At 45.7% G+C, this 17,408-nt stretch overlaps 1 protein-coding gene across 10 annotated transcripts in view; it reads right to left on the reverse strand.

The window, feature by feature from the left end:
- Window positions 1-2,337: 2,337 nt before the first annotated feature.
- LOC121057155 overlaps window positions 2,338-17,408 on the reverse strand; it is a 190,494-nt gene continuing 175,423 nt past the window's right edge. For 4 of the 10 annotated variants that reach the window (XR_005813661.1, XR_005813663.1, XR_005813666.1 and 1 more), the window contains 3 exons: window positions 15,222-15,541; window positions 13,680-13,893; window positions 9,353-10,890 (listed from right to left, as the gene is read on the reverse strand). The gene's annotated coding sequence lies outside the window, so the exon portion shown is untranslated. Of the gene's footprint in view, window positions 2,991-9,347; window positions 10,891-13,679; window positions 13,894-15,221; window positions 15,542-16,190; window positions 16,323-17,408 lie in introns of those variants that run through there. The other 6 variants (XR_005813665.1, XR_005813672.1, XR_005813667.1 and 3 more) reach the window with 4 other exon arrangements.

Below are 17,408 nucleotides of genomic sequence, written 5' to 3' on the forward strand. Positions count from 1 at the left end.
TGCACCCTAGAGGTTTAAAACTTAAAAACCAATTACGAAGGATCCTCCATATATTTTCAAGTAAACCTTTATGATTTTCTTTTTGTCCGTGGTGGCGTTTCTGTTTTATATTTTATTATTATTATTAATAATAATAATAATATTTTTTTTTTTTTCTTTTTTTTTTTTAAGCCAATACTGTTTTTCTGGAACAGCAAATCCTTGAAGGCCTGTGCTGGTAACATTGACGGTGCTGGACTGGTTGGTTCTGGGTGCAGAGAGAGGCACAAAAGCCTCCCGAGGGACTGCCTGATCCCTCGCAGAGCTGGGTCAGCTCGGGCGCCGGCAGTGAAACAGAGCCATGCCATCTTGTGCTGACTTTGCCTTTGTTTCTGCTGCTGTTGTTGCCGTTATTACAATTCCTATTGCATTAACACCTAGGTCCCCTGTCACAGAGTGAGACCCCTCTGTGCTAACGCTTATAAATGTTAAATAAAATGGGAATGACTGGCCAGAGGCATCCACAATGCGCAGCCTGACTAACACTTCTTCCTCTCCCTTGTTGTTTAGTACTTCTGGAATCTCACAGTACTTCAGCCATGTGTTTTCTTTTGGATTTTTTTTATTATTTTTTTTTTTTTTTTGGTACAGGGGCATTGTGGGCTTGGGGGGGAACTTTGCCTTTGCTTTGATTTTATAATTCAATTTCTTGTCACTATATTGTAAAGTGGATCTCTCAGCTTGCAAGCACACTGACAACACAGACGGGCTACCTTTGTCATTTGGAAAGGACACTTCACTTGATTGAGGTCTTTTCTGAACAGAAAATGGGTTAACTTGCAATTCAGCAAAGCTACCTTTGGAGCCAGAAATAGTTGTCAATATTTTGTCACTTTTTCAGCAAAATACTGGGGTTGGTGGGTCTGCTTTAAATGCTGGGGCACTGAAATAATGCTGGACTTAGAAACAAGTTTGCACGGGTCTACCTTGTTGGGAATTACGGTGCAGAGCATCTCAGTCTGGCCCTGGTCTACTCGCAGAGTCTGCGCCATCCCCGCCACCCCAGGAGCAATGCCCCCAAAGGGGACTGTCCCCATAACCGTGCAGGGTCGGGATCCCTTGGTGAGGATGAGCAGCCCCTCTCGAGCTGCCCCCGCTTGCAGCTGCAGCACAATGACTTGTTTTTGCCATCGGCCGCCTGACAATGCCACAGACGTTACTCACGGCTGCATCCTGGAGCCAGACGAGAACATTCATTTCACACCACAAACTTACTTTTTTTCCCCCTCCGATGCTTTCTTTTATCGAGTTTCAATATAATAAACAAAGGAGATGATATTATTTCACTGGCAAAGACTCCAACTAATGCACAAACAGTTTTCAATACTGGCACACGGAGGGACTTTTTCACCATATAGTGGCCAGTCTGACCCATATCAGTCCTAATGGCAGAGGAAAATGGAAATTCAGATCTTTCACCTTGAAGAATAGCCGCAATTCATACCCGGCTTGTACTCCCCATCCCCCCAACACACTTTTTTTTTTTTTTTTCCTTTTATTGCCAGCACAGCAAACCGAACCGTCACAGCAGTATCAAAGGAAATTTTCCAAGCTGTTGACGTGCAGCAAAGGGACAGTCTCGCGTAGCTCAGCACTTAATCATCTCGGGCTGTGGCACGGTGTCTGCAGCAGGGCCCCCGCCTGCTTTCTGTGCAAGCTTTGGTTCTCGTAACGACTCTGGGCAAGTTGCTTCGCTCCTCTGGGCTTCTGCTGCCCCTTGGATGGTCTGTTTGGATATCAGTTCTTCAGGCTGGAAAGTGTGAATTTAAGCCTTATTCTTGACTTTTGCCAAAGCCCTGCCCAACGGGCTACAGCTAAATTCATTGCAATGAGGGTCAGAGGCAGCTGAATCCTGCCCCAATCACTGTTGGCTTTCACTACAGGTGCCCTTAACCATGCTGGCTCCTGGGCTCCGTCAGACCTTTGAACAGTTACAAATGCAAAGGATATTTCATGTGTTTGATAAGTTTCTTTTGTAAAGCTAGCTATTGTGAATCAAATGATAAGGCATCAGCTGTGGTTAAAGCAAACAAACGCTTTATTACTTTTGTTTTAGTCAGCTTTTGAGCATTCCTTTCTGGAGTTGAAAAGATACCAAAGATGTTAAAGAAAACCTTCTTACAAGTATTTTATGAAAGCAGAGGTTTTGCAGGCAGTCCCACAGTCTGAAGCCCAGAAGTACCAGCCAGCTTTCATGGCAAGGACAACCAGAATCCCCATCCCACACGTTAAGTGCAGGCATCAATACCCAAGCAAATACAGAAAAAAAAAAAAAAAAAAAAAAAAAAAGGAAGAAAGAAAGAAAAAGGAAAAAAAAAAGAAAAAAAAAAAGAAAGAAAGAAAGAAAAAAAAAGGCAAAATGAGAGGAATGCATCTGTTTAACTCCACCAATGCAAATTTCTCTGCCCATAACAAGCCAAGCTTCATTTCTGGCCAAATTTCCCGCACTAACACGAACCACCGTCTGATTAAGTGATTTTCCCTGAGATCGGGATGCAAGTCATTGTCTGAGAAGGGACTCCCAGAAGCCTGCTGGAGACCTGAGGCCCTGCTGAATGCTTCAGCCGCACACTGATCCAACCCACCGTACAACCAGGCAGACCTGTCACCTGCAGCCAGCTCCCCCATTGGAAAACACACAATTTTCCAAAGGTAAAGGAGTCTTGGGTTACTAGGAACACAAATCATTATAAGTAAAACTGCATTCCCAATTTATTGTATTTGTTTTATTTATAATTTTATTACTTATTCCACATTTTCCATGTGTTCCACGTCATTCTTGTCCATTCAGGCCTTTACGTGGAAACTTGGGCTCTTCTCCACTGCCTAATGTGTTGAAGGCTTTATAAACAGTCTTGTTTCATTGTTTGCTCTGCATGTTTCCATCCCAAGAGTTGTGCCTGAAGTTGTACTTGGTACAAGTCTGACTGTTCTCCGACTAGGGAACTGGGCTAGAAGGGAAAAAAAGCATCTATTAATAAGATAAGCTGGCAAAAATAATGACCAGCAAATTAGTCAACTGGAGCTCTAATGAAGAACAGATTGAGACTCCTCTGATTTGTGGTTGTGGGTTTGTTGTTGTTGGTTTATGGTTTTGTTTTGTTGTGTTTTTTTGTGTTGGTTTTTTTTTTTTTTTTTCATGATAGGGTTTTAAGTTGTCAAAGACAGATTTTTTCCAAACACCACAGTCAAGGCTGAGGACTGGTCAACACATTGCATGCACACACCCCAATTTCCCACCAAGCCAAAACCACAGTTCACTGAAGGAGGCGGAAACTCCTCGCCATGCCGGTAGGTTCCTTCCCTGCTCTCCACAGCTGCTTCTGGAAGGTAGCATCATGCATCCGTGTGCACAGTTAATTCACCATTTTCCCCTCTCCTAGATGCACAGGCAAGTAGTTTCTTTCATGCTCACATCTGACCACAATCTGTGAGCAAATCAGGCGTGTTCAGCAATGCTGCTTTTAGCTGCGCTTTCAAGGTTTTGTGTCAACAGGAACATTAGGTCAATTTGCAAACAGCCTAGGAAAATCTGGTGCAGCATCTCTAATGCTATTGACAGGGCCTGCTTACATTTGGCATCGCCAGGCTAACAGTTGTCATTCAGCTCCTGAGCACATTTACACCAGCTCATCTATTTTTCATCAGTCTTGCACCCTCTGTGCCAACCTTATCAATGCGGGAGTGCGTTCATTCTGATTCGCTTCGATCCCATGTGTCCTGAATCTGTGTGCACCCACACACAAACCTGAATAATCTCTCGGATAGCAAAAGGATGCTCAGGTCCTGCAAAAAAAACTCATCGAGTTTCATTTAGATTGTGTAGCCCAGGTGACTTTTTCGTACCAGGAGCTCAAAAAACCAACGGCAGGGGAGGGGCAGGGAGATTGGATTAAAACATCTGGTGGGGTAATTAGATTCACTAAAAAGTTTACACTCCAAACTGCCCCTACATAATTGATGGGGCTATTGTGGTGTGTCACTTCCACTTACGGGTGTGCAGCAGCCGCTTTCGCCTCGCTGCGCCCTGCGCTAACCTTCGCGGCTGACCTGCTGCGGTTCCCCTATTAAAGCTGCAATTATGGGGTGACTCTTAATAGCGAGGTCTTGCTTCAGAGTGGGGAAAAATGTTTCTGTAACTCACATGCGACAATTAAAGATAATTTAAAATGTAAGTAATTGCACTGGGTTTCTGGAAACTACTGTAGAGGTCTTGTCCCAGGCATCTGACAAGCACGGTGGTGTATTTTGACAAGTTTTGAGCAGATTTCCATTAAATACCAACCAGCAGCTCTATTTTCTTTGGAGTCAGTGGTCAGGAAATGGTGATTGTGAAAGGTCAGGTCTGGTAGATTTGAGAGGGGACGGAGGTGTTATTCGTGTTCTGATCCGTGGGGATCCAGTTCCAACATAAATCTTTCAGTTGCTTCATTTTTTGCTTTCTGCATGGTCTTTGAGCAGTAGAAAAGTAAGGGTTGATCCACAGGAAGGTGCTTCTGTTACTTTACCCCTGCTGAGATGTGGGACCTACAGAATGTCCATCTACTCTTTCAAAACCTGTGGGGTCTGGGTTTAGAGACCTAGTGAACATTCAAACGAATCTCCATCCCATCACAGCCTTGCACTAAACCTCTTAGTTTGCCAAAGCAGATTTGAAATTGCAACTATTCCAAGGCTTCTGCAAGGTCAACTAAGTGAGAACATCCTGCAGAATTCACGCGGATACTTTCGGAGGTTCAGCGGTCCCTGAAGGAGTTTTGCATCACGAAAACAGCCTGTCGGATGAGTTTGGATTCTGCCACATGGTCCTAGCGATAATAAGCCATCTGTGTGCACCACACTGCACATGACCTTTCCTCTCTCAATTTTTCTCTCCCTCGCTTTTTTCCCAAGTCCTCTCTTATTTGACCTACATTTAAGTAACCCAACAACTCCCAGCAGAGCACGCAGAAGAGTTAAATATGCAATCAATTACCAGCATGCAAATGAAGAGTCCATCTACATCGGAGTGAAAACAAGCATATGAAAACAGGACGATCACAGAAGGGAGAGGGACCCTTCATGAATGCAATCACCTTCTGCCACGTTTGATCGATTTAGGCTCCTGTCTCAGCTGAGGAGGCTTTTGCTCCTAAACCATTCGACGTAGGGCTGTAAAAAAACTTTTGCATCACAAGTTGCAGAGAGAAAACTTCTACAACCTTTGAAGTATTTCACTTTTCTATAAATGAATTTATAAATTTTCTAAAGTTAGAGATAACACTATTATAGATGTCTTCAGCTTGTGCCACTGGATAATAAAATTAAATACGTGCATAGGCAGTTTCATGATCAGGATGTCTGAAAGCTCTAGCCTTTGTGTAAGTTTATACAGGACAAAATACATATGGGAAATAAAAGCTATAAAAGTCTTGCCCTCATTATCACTTTCGAGTGGCTGACTTTGTGACCAGAATTTGTCAGAGGCATCAGTAATACCATGGCTGCTCACCACCAAAAAAAAAAAAAAAAAAAAAAAAGGACTTCATAAAAAATAAAAATAAAAATAACAACAGAAAAACGAAATCAAATATTAAAAAAAAAAAAAGGAAAGAAGAAAATGAACAGATTTGCGGCAAATTCAGTGAAATGCAGTGAAATGCAAATTTAAAATGCGTGGTCACAAAAAAAAAAATTTAATTGCACAAAACCAAAAAATCGTTATTCTTTCTTGGCGTGAAACAACTCCAAATAAGAGTATGCCTGAGCCTGGTCTTTATCTGTATTCCAATGTGGTATTTTTTAATGAGGGACTCAGAAATTACGCTTGACATGTGCCAAGAGCTGCAGTTCATATTTGATTGCGACTGAAGCATCACTGGTGCAATGGCCTGGTCCTTACGGATGGGACAAAATGACAGGAGCTGCCCTGGGGGTTGGTTTTCTTTCCTGAAGAGCCCGGTTTCGGATCTAACCCAGAACCGCTTCCTTAGGATTTAATTTAAAGCTGTCGGAGTGCTCAGACTCAAGGCACGTCACCGCACCCCTGGCGCAGCGGCCGGGTGCCTCTGACAAATGCCACCGCGTGGCCCCGCGCTGCAAAAAGCATTCCTGGGGCTGTTTCCTGGTGCCTCTCCAGGCCGGCAGAGGAGGTTTACATTACCATCACACGGCTGTCTTCAGCTGCGCCTGCGAGCACAGCCCATTTGGAGACCTTGCCATGTTGGGCTACGCAGGGAGCGGGAGGGGAGGGGGAATAAAAAGGCAAAGAAAACACAGTTAGCTTTTAAGCACCAGCATCTGCATCAGTAATGCACCCAAACCCAGCCTCCGCTGCCTTGTTCATGCAAAACCCGGGTACAGCGCTTGGAGGGCAGCTTTAAAAATGTTTTTGAACACATAACACATAGGAAAATAACACACTGTACAAACTTGGCAATGAGTTTGTCTCAAGTAGCCAAGTTGGGCATGGAAAAAAAAATTAGAGAATAAAAGGTCATTTCTAGCCAAGTTTTAAGTGAGTATACAATACATACCTTTTTTTTTTTTCCCTGCTCCTTGCCTTAGTTATTGGCCAACTTGGCTACAAGCTTATGGAAAACACTGAAATGGAATTATTGTAATTGTGTTTTTTTTTTTTCCTCTTTTTGACGAAGCAAAAGTTCTTATAAGCAATAATTTAATTATGGCAAAAGCGTAACACAGACACACTTCTAAGGATGCATCATCAAAAAAAAAAGTCTTTTCTACACCCTATTTTAAACTAAAGCTATTTCATGTGTGCCAGTGATCTAATACTACTGCTATTTATGATTTTCTTTAATTATTTATTATAAAGTATGCCATAAAGTGGAAAATTACTGGTGCTGATCACCTTTCCAAGCAGGCTAATTTAGAACTGAGCGCTGTAAGTCAATTAGGATAATAAACCCGCCGGAGCGAAGACGGGGACTTTCTTGGCATTAACGTGTCCCTCCTGCTTCTGGCGTGCTGCTGAGCGGCTCCGAGGCCAGGACCCACGGCTGCCTCCCGTGGGACGCGTCCCCGCAGCCTCCTTCCTTGCCCCCAGGTAGCTCAGGTGGAGGATTATTGAGAGCGAGCTCCTTGCTGACGTAGGTCGCGTGTTTAACATCCTGCTCTGTTTCATACCTTCATGCATCTTGTGTTTTATTTTAGATTTTTGCAAGGGCAGAGCTTAAAAAATCAATTAAAAGCAAATACCGGATTTTTTCCTCCCTAAGCTGAGCTGGAGGCATCTTCCTCTCCTTCTAAAGGCTGTGGGCATTTTGCCCGGAGGATCAGAGAGATTCTCAGAGGTTTGACCCAGAAGCACAGGTAACTCCAACGTGCATCAGCCCAGGCACCTGTGTAGAGCAGATACCAGAGAGAGAGACGTGAGCGCTCTGCAGCTCAGAGAGCCGCTGAGCGCTGGCATCCCCTGAGGATGCTGCGAGTTGTGCTGGTGCTAAGACAGCGGTGCTGCATGCAAGGGGATGTAAGACCAGGTCTGAAAAGCTGACCTAAGTGAGAGAGAAAAGGTGTCAAGCATGAGAATAAAAGGAAAAGACAAATCACATCTGAATATGCAAAGCAAAAACAAAAACAAAAAAAAAAGAAAAAAAGAGAGAGACAAAGGAGGGGAGAAAGGAGGGGGGAGGAGGGACACCACAAGCCTGAAATCATCAGGAAGCTTGGAAGTTTAAAAGCTGCACATTTGGAGCCGTGTTAAATAGGAACACTGGTTTCCTTTCTGCCACTTATCATCCAAAGACGACCATTCCTTTGCAAATAGAGTTGATCTTACACTTTCTCATGTTCTCTTGGAAATATCCTTCCAAGTCATCTGACATATTTTTAGTAAGTGAAGGTTTTGCCAGATACATTTACCTCTTGGCTTTTTTTTCTTTTTTTGTCTTTTCAAAAAATATGAATCTAAAGTTAAAAAAAAAATAATAGCCCTTTCCTATTTATGCCACTGGAAATATGGGAGAAAGCTGTAGCAAAGGGAAAAATATATATATATTTTTTTTTTTTTTCAGTTTGTAGAGACTGATATTTTTAGCAGCAAATATTGATGGCAAAACTAATTTTGCAAAGAGAGGGATATTTTTGCCCACTAATATTTCATAGCAGAGTGCAACGAGTGGCCTCCAAGCCCACGCTGGCTGCAACACACAACCAGCAGGTAAATGGGGCCGAGTTGTGCATCGCTGGGCTCCGAAGCCCCATGGGCAGGGGGGCTCCAGCCTGGGGTGGGCAGCGGGCGGTGGGCGCCTGCAGACCCTCTGGGCACACTCACCGTGTGCTTTTCCCTCGTGTTGCTCGGGGGTTCACAGCCCAACAAGCCTCGTCAAGCCCAACATGTGTAAGGAGGGTGTGGTGATCTCTAATTACACCCCTTGGGAGGACTTCCATGACCTAACGTATCCAGCACATGAGGCGGCCATCCCGCCCCGCTGAGACGGCTTCGCTTAGCTGCCGCGACTGGTTCTGCGCGGCAGGAGCGGCGACGGGGATGGAAGGAGTAAACACGGTGAGTAACGCCGGGGTCACGTTGGACGTGGCGTGCGATAACTTGATCTGTGACAAATTCCATGCAGAGATGGGTTGGTGTGGCCACCTGCCTCAAGGAATGGTCTCTGGTGGCGTGCTGCTGATGCTTCACGTTCATAAATGTCTACAAGTGAGCCTATCGTCTGCAGTGGTTCCAGAACACACGGGGATATCCTTGAGGAGAGGCCGTGGAACGGGGATGGGATTGGGTTACAGCACCCCTCACTGCCCTTGTTGTCTTCAGGATGCATTTTTTGGCAAGGGGGCTCTGCTTTATTCAGCCTTGGTGCGGTGCCTCTCTTGCACCTTCCCCTAAGGCTCACCCTTTAGTCATGCTCCAGCACAGCCCCCGAGAACCTAAACCGCCCCGCAGCCACGTGGGCATCGCTGTGCTTGTCTCATCGCTGGGGAATCTGCCCGGTGCCATGCTGCTAGAAAACCCGGGATGGGAGCTGGCAGCCTGCCGCCCTCTGCTCAGTGATAGGACTGTGCGTTCCTCCATTGGTGTCTCCAGAAGTGCAATAAAATAAAATAAAATAAAATAAAATAAAATAAAATAAAATATGAAATGAAATAAAATAAAGTAAAATTAAATAAAATGAAATAATAAAATAAAATAGTAAAATAAAATAAAATAAAATAAAAAATAGTAAAATAAAATAAAGTAAAATAAAATAAAATAAAGTAAAATAAAATAAAATAAAATAAAATAAAATAAAATAAAATAAAATAAAATAAAATAAAATTAGAAAGAATGAGGAAAGGAATATGCCTTTTCTTGCAAAATCCAGAGCTCATCCCACTGCTATGTCATCAGTTCAGTTCCTGGTCTCTGCTATTCCCTTGTCTCTCTTGCTCAGCCTAGCCCAGCCACCACCCACTCGTTGATCCTCTGGGTTGACAGGACACAAAGTCCTGCCCAAGCCAAGACCCTCAGAGGAGCAGCAGGACATCCCACCCAGCCGAAGAATCTGGAGGCTTCCAAGCTTTTAGGAGTCAGTCGTCACCTCCAGGAGCTTTAGAAGGAAATTGCTTTAGGGCACTGTCGTCACTGTTTGAGAGTATTTGTTGACAGGGAATGTCTGTGCCACTGTTACAAACCTCAGGCTGGGTTATATTTGAACCCAACATCACCGGTTTTAGCACATATACGTTGGCCAGCTGAGCTGAGAAGTGGAGAGCTCAGCATCACCAGGAGCTGGCAGCTGCTTAGAAGTTACTGCACGTCTCTGTGCACAGTCTTCACCAGCAACAAATGCAGCCCGATGGACTTAGGTTAGTTGAGGACAAAATACATTTACATAGAATCATGTCTACATTACATGTCTACTATCTGATGAAAGTACAAAGAAGGAGGTGAAAAAATACCACTACTGATTTGGACCTAAACCCACTAGCAGGGAACAAGACACACAGACACTTTTGCCAATGAATTACACAACTTTATGCTGCTACAGCGACCAAGAGCACGTCTGAGCCTAGCTCATGTTCACAGGGCCTGATGGCATCAGCAGGAGGGTGCTCATTTATTCCAGACAGGGAAAGTAGGTTCAGGGCTTCCCATGCAGGAATGAGCCTGACCCACGTGTCACCTAAAAGCTCTCCTCCACATATCTCATTGCGAGACATAAAATCATAGCAGCATTTAGGTTGGAAAAGACCTCTAAGATCATCAGCTGTTAACCTAGCAAATGTCGCTGAATTTAGTACCTACAAACCAGCTTGTATGCAGACATCACAGCTTTTACTAAAAATTAGGTGTGCTTTAGCAAGGAGATGGCTGCACAATTTTCTCCCAGCCTTTCCTCCTTGGCAGCTGACAAGCTGCTGCCTCCCCCTTCCTCACCCAGAGACGAGCTTGGATCTGGTGTGAGAAAAGCAAGATAAAGTCAGAAGGCAAGTTCCCTTTTCCTCCTGTCCCTCCCCAGTTGAAGGCTACCTGGTGCCGGGTTGGTGGCCTCCTCAGGGCCGAGCTGTCAGCCTCGTGGAGGAGCCAGGGCACTGAAAAGCCCCGAGACGTCCCCAGGGACGCCGCGCTCCCCTCCGAGGGCCATTCCCACTCCCTGCCTTGCAGGCAGCCGGCAGCCCCAGCAGCTCCCCGCTCCAGGCTGTTGATTCACCGTGACGGCTCAGGATGTGTAACCTCATCATCCTCCTAGCAGAAAGCTATTTCTGTCTCCCAAACAAACACAGGAGAGACTTTGGTGAGGCAGAATGAAAAATGGCTTCGTGGCTGCCCTAAAGGAAGCGAACGCAAGGCGGTGGTCGGCAGCGCTCTCCTCCTGGCTGGTGGGGCTTTGACCCAATTTTGTCCAAAATCTGTGGAAAAATAGAGGTGCTTTAAATTCGGGACGACACACTCACAAAGGCTGGCTGAGATCCTAGTGGAGCCGAAAGCAACTTGAGACCCGGCCAGCCCAAGCAGAGCATTTTGTTGTTGTTTTTTAAAAATGATACTCATTAAGAGCAGAAGCTGGGCAATGTTCCCCTTCTGCAACTGATAATATTGAAAGAAGGAGATGAGGGGAAAAGAAACCTCAGAAAATAAAACTTATTTGGCACCGCTGATTAAAACCAGTGTGTGTTTCATATTGAAAGGCTGTGTTTGCTCAAGGTTATTCAGCTCTGGTCTCCTCCATCCACATAAGGTTTGTTTTAATGACCATGGAGTTATTTGAATCTATTAATTTTTTTTCCTGAAAGTTTCATAATAACAATGCCTGTTTTTTCATACAGCACTCTACAGCCACGCGTCTGGAAATACATTGCAAATGGGCAATTAGTGTCAGCCTTATTCTGAAGATGTAGAAACTCGAGCAGAGTCCAACTGAGACGCTAATTAAATAGCAATGCCAAAATCATGCGTTTAGCTTGGTCTTGAAAAATGGGAGCTAGAGCCAAAAAAACTTCCCGAAGACAGTGGGGACAAATGAAAAGCATCACCCAGGTTAGACAGATAAGGGGACAGCAGCGAGGGCAGGCTGAGCCACAGGGGTGCTTTAACCTAAAGAACGGAAGAAGGAAGAGGACTTTCAGTAATGACAGACCTCAAAGAGGCCACTGCAATCACCTACATCCCAAATCCAGCGCTGGGGCATCCCACCCCAACGAAGGGCTGACTGTCACAGGTCTAGAGGATCCTATTTTCTGAGAAGACCTTGTTTAATTTTCGCTCTCCAAGCATTTTAACGGGAAAATCTGGAAAGGTTAAAGCTCAGAGCAGAGAAACAGTGAGATAATATCTTTTGAGGCAAATCTCTAACCCTTTACTCAGGCTATGTGGGAGGCAAGAGAAAATGTTATATGCAGGGGAATATTAAATTATTAATATTATGTCTAGGTTGAGATTAATCAGATTCCAGAAAGGCATAAAAACCGCCTGCTGCCGCCTCAGATATGGGTGTGTGGAGGCACGGATTTTATGAGCAGACTCACGGTGAGGACCATGGCCCGTGGGGAAACAGGTTCTGGGGTAGGACACTCTGCCTGGCACCCATGGGGCCAGGCAGAAGGTGTCACAGCACCTCTCGGGGCTAGAGCTGAACAAGCACACGTGGTCCCATCCTCGTCCTGCCTTCTTCTCCCCTCCAGGAGGAGGGGAGATCTGGATCTCCAGGAGGACAGTGGGGAGATCTGCTGGCATCTCTGGTGGTGCCCAGATTTGGTGACACCAAGCCTGTCCCCTTCCCCATGCTTGCAGCTAACTGTGCTTCTGCAAACAAGGGGTTGTGGTTGCGCTGTTTTGCTGCCAGAAATACTGTGGAAATACATTCAGCCCTTCTCAAAGGTGTTGGATGCTATTCCACAGCCCTGACAAAGCTCAGAGCGGCTGACCCCAGGGCTTTGCACAAGCTCCCCACCTCTCCATCAGACCTCTGCTCATGGCTGGGACACCCAGGAAGAGTGGGACACCCTGGGAGATAAGGCACCTGTGTTGGTGCTGGGGACGTGGGCTGGGTAATGCAGACAGCCCCAGGTAAGGCTGCAGGAGCAGGGTGATGCGAGCTGGCTGGGGATCTGCTATCACATCTCACTTCTGCGCTGAGCCCCAGCAGCCTGCTCACAGATCATCCCATGGGATCCACGCGGATCTCATTGCCCAGTGCCAGGCCTTGCTGCATTGCTACCCACACAAATCCCGAGGCCCAGACGCTGGATTTTCACCTTTAATCTGCAGTTTGTAGGGGAGAAGGAGAGCAGAGTGTGTATGCTCGGAGGGAGAGATGGGGCTCGGCCGCAGGCACGGCTCCTCTTCCTCGTGGCTTTATCCTCCTTAAAAATCCTCACCCCATTTCATCAGCAGCTGATACCATGGGGGCCTTACTCCCCCTCTCTTTCTGTGTATCTGAACTAGATGGCACATAAAGCCATCCTGCATCCTGGGCCCTGCTTGCGACTGCTCTTGCTTAAAAAACCCCGATGTAAACCCACAAGGCTCAGGAGGGCTCCCTGCACCATCACAGAGTGCCCTGTGGGACTTTGGTTTGAGGCTTCGAGGTGACTTTTCTCAGCAATGATTTTTCTCCCGTCTTCCAGCTCACCGGCCACTTTCTCACCTGGTTGCAGTCGTTAGGCCTGCTCAGGATCTGTTCCCAAATCTTTTACTACCGTCAAGGAAAAGCCTGTCTTTTAATAACTCTCCCAGCTCACTTTATCTACTTAAACGAATTTTAAACGCATTAAACGATTTCAGTGGCATTAGGAGTAAATCCGTGCGTTTGTGGGCAGAAGATTCCCAGAGAGGAACAGTATTTCATCCAAAATACATTTCTGTGTGAAAAAAATAGGATTTTATTGTTCAAAACAATAGAAAATAAAGCCAGAAAAAATGCGGCTTAAAAATCATAAGGCAGGGGCGGGGGACTGGACAAAAATTTTCCCTCTTCTTTTATTTTTAAGGTGGGAATAAATAAAAGTTATTTTGTGGGTGGGAAGCAGCAGGACAAAAAAATACTGAGTTAAGCTCCAGAACAAGGGAGAAAATAACAGCCAAACTGGGGAAACTTTCACCATCAGATATTTCTGCCTGGTATTCAAAACACGAAAATATAAGAAGTCCGAAATGGACCCTTGTGAAGCTTTCTGTTTCCTGAGAATTTCCATCCTACCTGCTGGGAGCATTGCTGGCAGCGAGCATCATCTTCCCAGTCCACGAGGAAGGAAAATGTCGAAATCGCAGAATTTGAAACCAGTTGGAAATCCAGGGGAACAAAAGCAAGAGTACGAGGACTCGCAGCTCCTGAGACCTCGCCAAATCTTTCACCACCGAGAGCTTCCAGCAGGTCTAGGTGGCTCTCGGTTACTGAGAGAAGTTTCTCCTTCCTACAAAATAAATAGGGAAAGTCAATTAATCAAGCACAGAGCTCAGGACTGGTTTTGTCCTGGAACCACCTCCCAGCACCACCGCCATCATTTGGCTTAATGCATTCATTTATCTATCAGCTCACTTGAGAAGATGACAGTCCAAATTTCCAGGCTGCCTTTGCATTTCCATCTGCAGGCTGCACCTCGGGGCCTCCACACTCGGCCGAGGATACAACCAGCTACATGCCAAGCCAGCTATTTAGCAGGTAGGGAAACTGAGGCACAGATAAGCAAGGTGACCTGCCCAGGGACCCCCCCAAGCCATCATTCAAGCTGAGGTCACTCCTTTAGAAGACAAGTTTCTACTGATACAAAGCCAAGAGGCTTCTTGGAGTGTTCGAGACCTTCAATGTTGTCCCTTTTACCAACATACAGATATGAAGGAGATCAGAATGCAAATACAAAAGAAACAGAGAGGGGGGAAAAAAGAAGACTCTGAATAGAGATATGGAGGTGAGGCCAAGGAGTGTCAGAGGTGGAGAAGGGGGGAAAAAAAATAGTGAACAAGTAGGAATACAGATGCCATGAAGAAGTGAAGGAAAACTTAGAAGAAAAATACAAAAGAAGCAAAGATACCGAGAAGGAAAGAGATGGTGAATGGCAAGAACAGAGTTAATGAGAGCCAGAAATGCAAGTTGGAGAAATGTTGATTTTATTTAGCATTAATTGCAGGAAAGAGCCTATAAAGTGTGGTAAAAAATTATTAAGTACCACTATGCAATGCCAGCTTTATGCCAGCCATCCCTATGAAGCAGGTGTATTATTCCTAGTTCCCTAGGTATAAATAAATAATTGCTTTCCCACATCTTTTTTTATGATGGCATTTCATTATTTTTTTACTGCCATATTGTTATGGTTCTGAGTCCTCCGGAGCAGATTTGGAGATCGGCCGGCATGGTAGCATGCACGCATGCGCATACACGGGGTGGCACGCGTGGGACATGGGCACTGGACAAGAGGCACAGGGTCTCCCCCATGGTTCAAGCTCTGACAGCAATATCCAGGTGAATACAGACAGGAAAGCCGTGGAAAATTACGGGGTGATGTGCATCACATCACTCCAAAGGGAACAGCTGTAATGATCAGGTCACCCCGGTCAGCTTTGCTGAGACCGGGATTGCCCTGGGACAGAACCTTGTGGGGGACACCAGGATGGTGCAAGCACTTGTATCACCTCAGCCCATTTATCTTGGTGTCAGGGACATGGAGCTGGGGCTTCCCTGAGATCCCAGCCATCCATGACTCCTGCCTGCATGTACAGAGATGAGAAAAGAAAAAAAGCAAACCTGTGCTGTGCTCCACTTTTAATTTTCTGCTCATGATCTGCCCATATGCTCGTCCTGGCATTGTTATGTGCAGGCTCCAGTATCGCTTTAGTTAAGAACAACGAGGGCAGAGCACGTTTTCCTGAGCAATGTTTATATCAGCATTTTCAGGCTTGTTTTATCACGTCTCACACTTCTCAGGAGACTCAGCAGGGAGATAAGCGCTGGATGCATTTTCCTAGCAATGTCTCTTGCTTCAGAGGAGGCCACCAAAGACGTCTGGGGAAGCAATGATTCCCTGGTAATGCCTCAGTCCAAGCTCTGACCTGGAACCGTGGGCTCTGCAAATACGCATAAATCTTCAGCTCACGTCCAAATCATTGCAAGGTTCAGTGAAAATAGCAAAACTGCCAGTGGATCTAACCGAAGCTTTAATCCAACTCCAGCGTGATTTATGGGCTCAGGTGGAAACCATGAAGCACGATGGCTTCGGCCCCAAGCCAGAGGATGGGCTGCTGCCCCAGCCCAAAGGTGCTGTGGTATGGTGCTGAGGAATAAGGGCAGCAAGAACCACGGATGAAATTAAACTGCACAAACACATCCTAACAAAACCTTCCACCCCTAACAAAACCTTCCACCCCTGTGCATCACGTGCTGAGTAAATGTAGCTGACACAAATCAGACCAGTGTCCTGCTCAAGGACATAGGAAATGAAACAAAATCAAAGAATACAAAGGTCAAGCAAGCAAGAAAACTTTTTGTTTCTGATTAAAAAACAGCAATCAAGCAGCTCCACCATTAAAGGAATTCTGTGAAAGTGCTATACTATTTCAGGACATTTGTACTGGCTTTTTAATATTTATTCCCCTCTCAAAATACTATCATGGATAGCATTTGACTGACATTTTTTTCTACCAAAAAAAAGAAAAAATCTTCTCAGTTTTCTAGAGAACAATGGGTGCCACATCACCTTGGAAAATGTCACATCACCTTGGGAAGATGTTTCTGTTCCCTGCTGCCAAATTTGCCCCCAGCCAGGAGAAGGAATGGTTATCTCCGCAGAGCATTACAAAGGCCATTTCCTCTCCTCTTTCTGGCCCTTGTTATCTATCTGCACTTTAGCTCGGAAAAATGAACCACAATAGCAATTAGCATAAGATTCCAGGTGACGTGACCAAGACTTCTGACCGGTCTCCGTATCAGCACCGTGTATCACTGATAACTTCCAAGTAATCGCCGTCCCGCAGCCAGCCCATGCACACAGAGAGGTGGCTGGGCAGGGAGGGGATCTGCATCCCCTGGTGCCAAGTTCATCTTTTTTCCCAATGCTCAGCATCCCCCTCCCGCGCATGTAAATCTCCAAAGGGAAACAGTGCATCATAATTTTTGACCAGCCCGGTAATCCCAGGCAGGACGTTATAGCAACACCTGCAAGGCGCTGCGGCTTTTCCAGCTGCGACTCCTGTTATTGTGGCACGGGGCTTCCAGCGTCCCCGCGGGGCACCCGCAGATGGCCGTGAGCTAATAACCGCAGCGCAGACGGTTTACGACACCCCGTGGGATTTTGGGTCGCAAAGCGATGAGAAACGGGTCACCTGGCATGGGCCTGGGGACCAGGGAAGCCAGGAGGGAGATGCTCGGGAAAACATCTGACGCTGAATGAGTTCGGTTGGCTGCAGCAGTAAGAAATGTACTGCTTTACCTTAATACCACATCAATGTCCTCGTGCAGACAAAATCTGAGACAGCCTCTTGATTTTTCACAGCTATTTTCCCATCTCAGCGGCAGCAGGAGTGAGATAGGAGCTCACAAAAACCTGCCTGCCCCAGCTCTCCCTGTTACAGCCTGGCACATCTGTCCTTGTCAGGTCCCACTATTTCTTGAGGTGGATGCTGGCAAAAACAGAATCCACAGGGCTCGTTCTCTCCTTCTCTTCCAGTGCAAAACCAGAGGGATTCCCAGCTCTTCTCACTGGAAAAAGTCAGCTTGCACTGAAAGGGTTTCTGCAGGACCTATGTTGTAAATGAAATGAGATTAGTAAAAAGATTTTTTTTCTTTTTTTTTTCTTTTTTTTAAATCAAGTGAAAGCGTGTGACAAGGAGTCAGGAGCCTGTCTGCCATGGAATATTCCTGCAGTACTCGGGGCTGTGGTTTGTTTTACTAGTGGTGACTAGTTCAAGCCACATTTAGTCAATAAATATGAGATAT

Source organism: Cygnus olor, chromosome 18 (genome assembly GCF_009769625.2).
Source record: "Cygnus olor isolate bCygOlo1 chromosome 18, bCygOlo1.pri.v2, whole genome shotgun sequence".
Lineage (NCBI taxonomy): Eukaryota > Metazoa > Chordata > Aves > Anseriformes > Anatidae > Cygnus > Cygnus olor.